The sequence below is a fragment of the Rhinopithecus roxellana genome, chromosome 20 (assembly GCF_007565055.1).
Source record: "Rhinopithecus roxellana isolate Shanxi Qingling chromosome 20, ASM756505v1, whole genome shotgun sequence".
NCBI lineage: Eukaryota > Metazoa > Chordata > Mammalia > Primates > Cercopithecidae > Rhinopithecus > Rhinopithecus roxellana.
This window is the reverse complement of record NC_044568.1, coordinates 1,491,499-1,502,798: the sequence shown is the minus strand read 5'-3', so window position 1 is coordinate 1,502,798 and position 11,300 is coordinate 1,491,499. Positions and strand designations below refer to the sequence as shown.

The window sequence follows — 11,300 nt, the reverse complement described above, 5'->3', positions numbered from 1 at the left end:
ATTTTTGTATTTTTAGTAGAGACGGGGTTTCGCCATGTTGGCCAGGCTGGTCTCGAACTCCTGACTTCAGGTGATCCACCCGCCTCCGCTTCCACCTCCCAAAGTGCTGGGATTATAGGTGTGAGCCACCACCCCCAGGCTCCTTACCTTCATTTCTCCTTCTCTTCTGTTCACTACAGGGTTAACTCAAGAGGCTTGGGATGGTTAAACCCTGCACATCTCAGAGGAGGGATTGGCCCTTCACCTGTTCCTGTAAGGTAACTGCTAACGGCTTAAAATATTCTGCCTGATAAGAAGACTTCTGTATATCTGGGGCCTTGGGCCATGCCAGATAGTTGATACTAAGAACATGATTTATGGTGGGTGCCTGGAGTCATGCTGTATCAGCCTGACCTCTGGAGGGGCTGGATACTGGCTAACTCATCCCCAATAAAAGCCATGGATACTATGGCTCAGGTGAGTTTCCCTGGTTGGCAATGTTTTGTGTGTGTTGTCAGACATCATTGCTGGGAGAATTAAGCACTGCACATATGACTCTCTAGGAGGGTACAGCTGGAAGCTCCTGCCTGGATTCTGCCCTGAGCACCTTTTTCCTTTGCTGATTTTATTTATCTATTTATCTATTTTTGAGATGGAGTCTCGCTCTGTCGCCAAAGTTGGAGTGCAGAGGCTGGATCTCGGCTCACTGCAACCTCCACCTCCCACGTTCAGGTGATTCTCCTGCTTCAGCCTCCCAAGGAGCTGGGATTACAGGTGCCAGCCACCATGCCTGGCTAATTTTTGTATTTTAGTAGAGATGGGTTTTTGCCATGTTGGCCAGGCTGATCTCGAACTCCTGAGCTCAAGTGACGAGGCTGCTGGCCTCGACCTCCCAAAGTGCTGGGATTACAGGCATGAGCCACCGCGCCTGGCCCCTTTGCCGATTTTTAATCCATATCCTTCCACTGTAGTAAGTTGTAACTGTGAATACAACGGCTTTTTTGAGTTCTGCGAGTCTTTGCAGCAAATCGTCAAACCTGAGCATGTCTTGGGGACTCCCTGACACATCTTCCCACTCCCTCTTCTCTCTTCTTGCTTCCTCTGGAGTAAACTAAGAGGCCCCTGCTTGCCTTTTGCAAGGCAGTTCTGAACACACGGAGATCATTTGTGATCTCATATCCTCTTCTAAGCAATTCATCAAGAAATTTCTTTCAAATAAACCCAGTGCTCTTCATGGAGGTGATGCTGGTGAAAATGACTTTCTCCAGCTTATTACATACGTTTGCAGAAGCTCCTGTTTAAGAGTTTGAGCACGTATGTGTGTGTGCCTATACACCAGCACATACATGCATGCTCACAGCTGTCATGCCTTCACCAGAACCAGGATGAGGAGTTACTCTATTGCCAGAATTGAAGAATCATTTCCACATATTGTAAGGTCAGTGAAAGTACGATGAAAAATACACCTGCCAGCATGCCTATGTGTGGCCTCCCTTCACTACCTGCTCGCACTGCTAATGGCCCTGTAGATTCCACTGCATGGATTTGTAATTTTCTAAACCATTTCCCCTAATGTTGGATACTTGGGTTATTTCCAACATTTTTACACTTCCAAATAAGGCACCCAAAATGATTCTTGCAGAGTAATCATTAAGCTCTTCTATAATTGTCTAATTATCTCTCCCCCCCCTTTTTTTTTTCTGAGACAGGGTCTTGCTCTGATACCCAGGCTGGAGTACAGTGGCATGATCATGGCTCACTGCAGCCTCGACCTCCCACGCTCAAGTGATTCCACAGTCTCAGCCTCCTGTGTAGCTGGGATCACAGATGTGCGCCACCATGCCTGGCTAACTTTTTGTGCTTTTTATAGAGACGGGGAATTTTTTGTATTTTTTTTATAGAGACGATGTCTCACCATGTTGCCCAGGCTGTTCTGGAACTTCTGGATTCCAGTAATCCTCCCGCCTCAGCCTCCCAAGGTGCTGAGACTACAGGCATGAGCCACTGTGCCCAGCCATATAATTATCTTAAGATAAATTTCTATACATGGAATTTCTGAATTAAAAAACACAGATTTTTGTTTGTTGGTTGCTTGGTTTTTAGAGGAGTGTCTTACTCCATTGCCCAGGATGGAGTGCAGTGGTGCAATCATAGCTCAGTGCACCCTTGAATTCCTGAATTCTAAGAGTCTTCCTTCCTCAGCCTCCCAAGCAGCTAGGACTACAGAGTACCTATGTTTTTAAGATGTTTGATAGATTATACCTTTTGGGGACTGTCTCAGTTAAAAACTCTACCAGTACTGTAGAAACATGATCGTGTCTCTGTTTCCTTGCCACAATGGGCATTAATTACTCGCTCCATTAATGAGTTAATTGCACCATCAATAAGAGTATGGTAAAGTGTGACACATTTACACTACAGAATATTACGCTGTAAAGAATAAGGTTGTAGGCCAGCCCTACAAGTAAAAGAATGATGTATAGAAATGATCAGAGACCTGGCCGGGCGTGGTGGCTTATGCCTGTAATCCCAGCACTTTGGGAGGCCAAGGCGGGCGGATCACGAGGTCAGGAGATCAAGACCATCCTGGCTAACACGGTGAAACCCTGTCTCTACTAAAAATACAAAAAATTAGCTGGGCATGGTGGCGGGCACCTGTAGTCCCAGCTACTCGGGAGGCTGAGGCAGGAGAATGGCGTGAACCCGGGAGGCAGAGCTTGCAGTGAGCCGAGATTGCGCCACTGCACTGCAGCCTGGGCAACAGAGACAGACTCCGTCTCAAAAAAAAAAAAGAGAGAAAAAGAAAGCTGAATTCATGATATTAATATCACACAATATTGAATCTAAGGTTAAGGGAGGCAACCTAGACAAATGGGGGCATTTCATAATGACAAAGGGCACCAAGAGTTAGGCTAAAGCTTCAATGTGAGAACGCAACAGAAAATGGCATCAAACTTGCACACGCATGTTTACAGCAGCACACTTCACAACTGCAAAAATGTGGAACCAACCCAAATGCCCATCAGTCAATGAGTGGATAAAAAAACTGATATATACATGATGGAATACTACTCAGCCATAAAAAGGAATGAATTCATGGCATTCGCAGCAACCTGGATGGGATTGGAGACTATTATTCTAAGTGAAGTAACTCAGGAATGGAAAACCAAACACCATGTGTTCTCACTCCTAAGTGGGAGCTAAGCTATGAGGATGCAAAGGCATAAGAATGACACAAGGGACTTCGGGGACTCAGAGGAAAGGGTGGGAAGGGGGTGAGTGATAAAGGACTACAAATTCGGTTCGGTGTATACTGCTTGGGTGATGGGTGCACCAAAATCTCACACATCACCCCTAAAGAACTTACTTGTGTAACCAAACACCACCTGTTCCTCAAAAACCTACAGAAATAAAAAGTTAAAAAAAAAAAAAAGAAAATGGCATCAAAATAATTACAGCATCAGCTTCCAACAGACATGAAGACTAACATATGACTATAGCTTACCTCTCCCATCCCGAAGTAGATAAAAACATTGAAAATAAAAATTTAGAGGATCTGAATATGTTTAATAAGGCTGAGTTTGTAGTGTATGTCGAACGCTACACACTAATAATAGAGGATACATCTTTTATGTGCCTATGGAATTTTCATGGTAATAGATGATGTATCAGGCCGTGAAGAAAATCTTAACAAAATTCAAAATGGAGAAACAGTAGAGACCACTTTCTAGTCATAATACAAGAAAGGTAGGGCTGGGTGTGATGGCTCATGCCTGTAATCCCAGCACTTTGGGAGGCCAAGGCAGGAGGATCACTTGAGCCCAGGAGTTTGAGACCAGCCTGGACAGCATAGCAAGACCCTATCTCTACAAATAATACAAACATTATCCTGGCATAGTGGTGCACACCTATATTTCCAGCTACTTGGGAGGCTGAAGGAGGAGGATTGCTTGAGCGCAGGGGATAGAGGCTGCTATGAGCCATGTTCGTACCACTGCAGCCAGCCTGGGTAACAGAGCAACACCAACAAAATTAGAAGGGGAAAATTCTACCACCCACCACTTGGTAAAAGGGAGCATGTTTTGAGGGCACGAGGAGAGACAGACACAGAGAGACAGATCAAAGAAAAAATTTAAGCCCAAATTTCTCAACATCTTGAATAATGAAAGTTAATACATAGCAAAACCTCTGTCCTATGGCTAAAGCTGGATTGTTAAGTAGAACAGAAGCCTAAACAAAGGCGTAAAGAAGGACAAAGAAAGTAAGTGAATTCAGTATTCACTCAAATAAGTTAGAAAAACAACAAATCATTCTAAGAAATAAGAAGGAAGAAAATAATAAATGGGTGAATGAGAAAATAAGATAATAGCCAGGCGCAGTGGGTCCTGCCTGGAATCCCAGCACTTTGGGAGACTGAGGCAGGTGGATTGCTTGAGCTCAGCAGTTCAAGACCAGCCTGGGCAACATGGCAAAACTCCAACTCTACAAAAAATACAAAAATTAGCTGGGCGTGGTAGCGTGCACCTGTAGTCCCAGCTGCTCGGGAGGCTGAGGTGGGAGGATTGCTTGAGTAAGGGAGGCAGAGGTTGCAGTGAGCAATGATCTGCACTGCACTCCAGCCTGAGTGACAGAGTGAGACTCTGACTCAAAACAAAAGAAAAAGAAAAGAAAATACATAAAAAAAAAAAAAAAAAAAAGAATTAAGGCCGGGTGCAGTGGCTCACGCCTGTAATCCCAGCACTTTGGGAGGCCAAGGTAGGCGGATCACAAGGTCAGGAGATCGAGACCATCCTGGCTAACATGGTGAAACCCTGTCTCTACTAAAAATGCAAAAAACTAGCTGGACGTGGTGGCGGGCGCCTGTAGTCCCAGCTACTCGGGAGGCTGAGGCAGGAGAATGGTGTGGACCCGGGAGGTGGAGCTTGCAGTGAGCCAAGATTGCGCCACTGCACTGCAGCCTGGGCAACAGAGACAGACTCCGTCTCAAAAAAAAAAAAAAAAAAAAAAATTGAATTAATTAACGTAAGAGCAAACTCTTTGGGGTGAGTTGGTTAGAGTAAAATAAATAATTGAAAAGTCAACTAATCGGGGGAAGAAAAGGAAGAAAGCTCAAAAACACGACGTTAGAAACAGGGTGGGTGGGGCTCTGTGGCTCACACCTATAATTCCAGTACTTTGGGAGGCTGAGGTAGATCACTTGAGGTCAGGAGTTCCAGACCAGCCTGGCCAACATGGTAAAACCCTGTCTCTACTAAAAATATAAAAATTAGCTGGTTATGGTGGCACGTGCCTGTAATCCCAGCTACTTGGGAGGCAGAGGCAGGAGAATTGCTTGAACTGGGGAGGCAGAGGTTGCAGTGAACCGAGACCGCGCCACTGCACCCCAGTCTGGGTGACAGAGTGAGTGAGACTCTGCCTCAAAAACAAACAAGCAAACAAAAAAGAAACAGGGTGGAGGAAATAACATAACAAAGAGGAAATGAAATGACTTTGTACTTTGCAAAACTGTGCAATTAAATTTGAAAATCTGAATGAAGTAGATTATTTTCTAGAAAAATGTAACTAATTGTCCACAGTTTTATAATTCTGAAATAACAGTAAGCAGAAACAAAACTGTGAATGTTAACCAGCTTCCCACCCCAAATCCACCACACCAGACCCACAGGAGTTTTAGATAAAGTCTTCCAAATAGCCAAGAAATAAGCAATTCTGCTTCTATATAAATTGTATCCAGGCACGGAGAAATAAAAGATGCTCATACTTTTTGTCAAAGCCACATCAAAACCTGAAAATCATGTCACAAAGAACAACTATATAACAAAACTCACTTATGAATATCTTACCTTAAATAAGATATTACCAAAGAAAACCCAGCATATTTTAGGAATGTAGGAAACGCTGTTTTAGGAAATATACCGGTAAGCAACATTCACCATATAACTTGGCTTTAAAAAAAAGTGCCATAAAATTATCTCAAAAATGTAATGTTATTAGCATAGAATTGACAAAATATTCTCTTACAGCTTTCTAAGTCTCCACTATATTTTTGGCTAAACTCCCTTTTTAATTTCCTTTTTTTTTCTTTTTTTCTTTCTCTGTCGCCCAAGCTGGAGTGCAGTGGCACGATCTTGGCTCACTGCAACCTCTGCATCCTGGGTTCAAACGATTCTCCTGCCTCAGCCTTCCAAATAACTGGGAAAACAGGTGCGCACCATCATGCCTGGTTAATTTTTGTATTTTTAATGAAGTCGGGGTTTCACCCTGTTGGCCAGGCTGGTCTTGAACTCCTGACCTGAAGTGATCCACCCGCCTCGGCCTCCCAAAGTGCTGGGATTATAGGCATGAGCCACCATTCCCGGCCTTTATTTCCAAATTTTGAAATATGTGCTCTGTTTTCCTTGATAAGTCTCTCTAGAGGTTTGCTTTATTTTTTGGCGGGGGCTGGATAGGGGCTCACTGTGTCACCCAGGCCGTAGTGCAGTAGTGAGACCATCGGTCACTGCAGCCTTGACCTCCCAGGCTCAATCAATCCTCCTGCCTCAGTCTCCCAAGTAAGTAGCTGGGACCACAGGCGTGCACCACCATCCCTGGCTAATTTTTGTATTTTTTGTAGAAGACAGCGTCTTGTTATGTCACCCAGGCCGTTCTCCAACTTCTGGGGTCAAATGATTCTTTTGCCTTGGCCTCCCAAAGTGCTGGGATTACAGGCATAAGCCACCACTTCCCGCCTCTCTAGAGTTTTATGTAATTGATCTTATCAAAGACCCAGGTCATGGTTTTATTTAGCATTTATTTATATTGTTTGTTTCAGTAATGTCTGCTTTTATTATGTTTGATTCTGTCTACTTACTACTTTGGGTCATTTTGTTCTTTTTCATACTTCTTTTATGTGAAACATTTTATTTTTAAAATTCTTTCTCAATAAAAATACTTAAAATAACAATTTTGCCTCTGATTACAGGGTTGTTTACATCTTACCAGTTTTGAAAGACAGAGTTCCTTTGTTATTTTGTACATAAACAGAAACCACCATTTTAATTTCCTCTTTCCCCCAAAATAATTTCTATAAATGATTTTTAAAAGTTCTAAATATTTTGTTTTTTTGTTAACCTCATGTTATTTATTTATAGTTTGTTTTTATCAGATAATTTGACTTGTACAATTTCTGCCTTTGGAATTTTTTAAAGTTTTTATTTGGCCTGATATATTATCATTTTAAATATATGTTCTATGTATTTTTGAAAAGCATACGTATTTCATTTTCTCTTTTTTTTTTTTTGAGATGGAGTCTCGCTCTGTTGCCCAGGCTAGAGTGCAGTGGCACAATCTCGGCTCACTGTAACCTCTGCCTCCTGGGTTCAAGCAATTCTCCTGCCTTATAGCCTTCTGTGTAGCTGGGACTACAGGCGCGCACCACCATGCCCGGCTAATTTTTTGTTTTGTTTTTTTGTATTTTCAGTAGAGATGGGGTTTTGCCATGTTGGCCAGGCTGGTTTTGAACTCCTGACCTCAGGTGATCCACCTGCCTTGGCCTCCCAAAGTGCTGGGATTATAGGCCTGAGCCAGTGCACCCAGTCTCATTTTTCTTTCCTTTCCTTTCTTTTCTTTTTCTTCCCTCCCTCCCTCCCTCCCTCCCTCCCTTCCTTCCTTCCTTCCTTCCTTTCTTTTTTTTTTTTCCAACTTCTTGTTCTGTCACCCAGGCTAGAGTGCAGTGGTAGTGCATGGCTCACTGCAGCCTCCATTTCCCAGGCTCAAGTGATCCTCCCACCTCAGCCTCCCGAGTAGCTGGGACCACAGGCACTCGCCACCATGCCTGGCTAATTTTTTAAAGTTTTTGTAAAGACAAGGGTCTCCCTGTGCTGCCCAGGTTGGTCTCAAACTCCTGGCCTCAAGTGATCCTCCTGCCTTGGCCTCTCAAAGTGTTGGGATTACAGGCATGAGCCATGGCACCAGGCCTATATTTCTTGCTATGTGTCTATTATCTAACATTTATTAATTCTGTTATTTAAATCCTGTTCTTTTGTATTTTGTTCTGTCAAAATGAGAATAGTTTGTTAATCTTTAGCTCAATTTTAGTTTTGTCAACAACTCTTTTTTTGAGATGGAATTTCACTCTTGTTGCCCAGGCTGGAGTGCAGTGGCACGATCTTGGCTCACTGCAACCTCCGCCTCCCAGGTTCAAGCGATTCTTTTACTCCAGCCTCCCGAGTAACTGGGATTACAGGCATGTGCCACCACGCCTGGCTAACTTTTCTATTTTTAGTAGAGACGGGGGTTTCACCATGTTGGCCAGGATGGTCTCGAACTCCTGACCTCAGGTGATCCACCTGCCTTGGCCTCCCAAAGTGCTGGGATTACAGGCATGAGCCACCACGCTTGGCCAGGAATAACTCTTAAAAGACTTTTCTCCTTACTTAAGTCCTATAATAAAAATAAATGGCGATTATAGTGAAAATACTTTAAAACCACAAAGCAGAATTTCATGTTTTTCGACAAAATATTTTTTTCTTTCTATCATTGTGTTTTTCCCCCCTTTTGTTTTGTCTTGTTTTGTTTTTGTTGTTTTTGAGACAGGATCTTGTTGTGTCACCCAGACTAGAGAGCAGTAGCACGATCACTTCTCACTATAGCCTCTACCTCCTGGGCTCAGGTGTTCCTCCCACCTCAGCCTCCTGAGTAGCTGGGAATACAGGCGTCTGCCACCATGCCTGGCTAAATTTTTATATTTTTTTGTAGCTATGGGGTTTTGTCATGTTGTCCAGGCTAGTCTTGAACTCCTGGGCTCAAGTGATCCACTCGCCTTGGGTTCCCAAAGTGCTGGGATTACAAGTATGAGACACTGTGCCCAGCCTTTTCTTTACCTCATAGATGTTCATAAATGTTTTTATCTTTGGGGGAGATTATACCATTTACCGTGAAATTATATTCTGTCCAAAACGTTTTTGGTTATGTGTCTGATTTTGTCCAAAATTGGTGAGTTTTAGGTTAAAATTAGTAATTTAGTAAAATTACTGAAATTTACTTTAAATTACAGGTGATTCTTTTTTGTTGTTACGTGTTTTTTTATTTTTTATTAATTTTTTTTTTGAGAAGTCTCACTCTGTCACCCAGGCTGGAGTGCAGTGGCTCGATCTCATCTCATTGCAACCTCCACCTCCTGGGTTTAAGTGATTCTCCTGCCTCAGCCTCCGGAGTAGCTGGGACTAAAGGTGCATGCCACAGAAATTAGCGCCACACTTGGCTAATTTTTGTATTTTTTAAGTATAGACGGGGTTTCACCATGTTGGTCAGACTGGTCTCAAACTCCTGATGTCAGGTGATCCGCCCTTCTTGGCCTCCCAAAGTGCTGGGATTACGGGCGTGAGCCACCGTGCCTGGCCTACAGGTGATTCTTGTAGGGACCATTATTAAAAATTTTCTGCAAATCATAAAGCTATATCAAGGTGTTGAGCTTAACCATTAAGCATAGTATAATCATTCACTGAGCCTGTCCAGTTTGATTATGCATTCTGGCATTTTGTAAGCTGCTCTGCCTAGCAATATATAGATTTATTTAATATCTTAACATTGGCTAATAAGCCAAATGCAGTGGCTCACACCTATAATCCCAGCATTTTGGGAGTTCAAGGCAGGAGGATTGCTTGAGGCTAGGAATTTGAGACCAGCCTGGGTAGCCTATTGAGACCCCATCTCTGCAAAACATTAAAAAATTAGCTGGGTGTGGTGGCTATGCCTGTTGTCCCATCTACTTGGGAGGCTGAGATGAAAGGATCACTTGAGCCTGGGAGGTGGACGCTGCAGTGGGCCATGATTGAGCCACTGCACTCTAGCCACAGAGAAAGTCTCTGTCTGCCCCTGCCAAAAAAAAAGGTAATAATTTTTTGCCCTAAAATCTCAGCTCAAAGTATTATCTCTTCAGAGAGGTCTTCAGTCTAAAGTACAGTCCTTTAGTCTAAAGTATCCCCTTAACTAGGCTTTTCTTTCTTTCTTTTTTTTTTTTTTTTGCGATAGAGTCTCGCTCTGTCACTCCAGGTTGGAATGCAGTGGTGCCATCTCGGCTCACTGCAACTCTCACATCCTGGGATCAAGTGATTCTCGTGCCTCAGCTTCCCAGGTAGCTGGGATTACAGGTGTGCACCACCACACCTGCCTAAGTTTTGTATTTTTAGTAGAGACGAGGTTTCACCATGTTGGCCAGGCTGGTCTTGAACTCCTGACATCAGGTGATCTGCCCCCCTCAGCCTCCCAAAGTGCTGGGATTACAGGCATAAGCCACCGCACCTGGCCGTTAATAGAAGTATTTTTTTAAATTAGTATTACTGTTCTATTTCCTTTGTATTTCTGATGTATTTTAGATCACCCCCACTTTTTTCCCCTTAATACTTTTGATTCACTTTGCATTAGGCTTGTCTCTTGGAAACAGGACGTAGCTAAATTTTAAAAATCTATTCTGAAGGGCTTTGTTTTCCACAGGGCTTGCTGTCCTTTTATTTTTGTCATCTCAGGTCTCATCATTGTCATCGTGGTTGTCTTTTCTGAGGTGAATGCTCCCTTGTTTATTTTTTCTTCCTGTCATTTGCAATGTGAATCATGCTGTCTTTGTTGGGGTTATTGCTCTACTGCTTTATAGATTTGTTCATTCCAGTTTTATTCTCAGACACACGTCTTCTGCTTAGATAGTTCAGAGTTCCCATAAGCCTGTCTTAGAAAAAGGCTGTGGTCTTAGGGAAGCGGATTGCAATTTCAATTTAGAAAATGGTTGGAAGCGAATGCTCCCAAGAAGCTCCAATTTCAGGGTGCTTTTAAACCAAGTTCAAGAGAATTCTCAGGCCTCTCTGCTGATTGAATTGTCTTCCTTGGCTAATCTGTTTACTCAGTCAATGTCAGATAGTGCAAGGGTAATTTTGAGTTTGGGATAAGGATTAAATGTTCAATCCACGTCCCCTTGTCCCTGAGGTAAACTTGCTCTACACGGAGATAGAGAACTAGCACTATTCATTTAAAACTGGGTTTCTGTAATGTAAAGAATGGCATGTTGAGGATCCCAAAACACTCCTGGATCTTTCCCCCTCTTATTCCGTCTTTCATATGTTGTTTGGGTCCAGTTACCTAATAATTACCACTTAATCAGCATATGTATTTATGGGATAAAGGAAGAACTCTAAAGAAAAGAACAGTGATTATGAAAACAAGTGCTGTAAGAACAACTGGTGTGCTGGAAAATGTTGCGGTCAGTGGGTTGGATGCCAATTGGTGCTGAGGTCTGGAGGTTTTAATGTAATAGCAGCTTGGGATGGGTAACCTGGATATTAGCCAAAACA

The 11,300-nt window shown here is 43.0% G+C and overlaps 1 pseudogene; it reads left to right on the top strand.

Moving 5' to 3' along the window:
• Positions 1–790: 790 nt before the first annotated feature.
• LOC104665904 lies at positions 791–1,393 on the top strand (annotated as a pseudogene).
• The last annotated feature ends 9,907 nt before the right edge of the window (positions 1,394–11,300 follow it).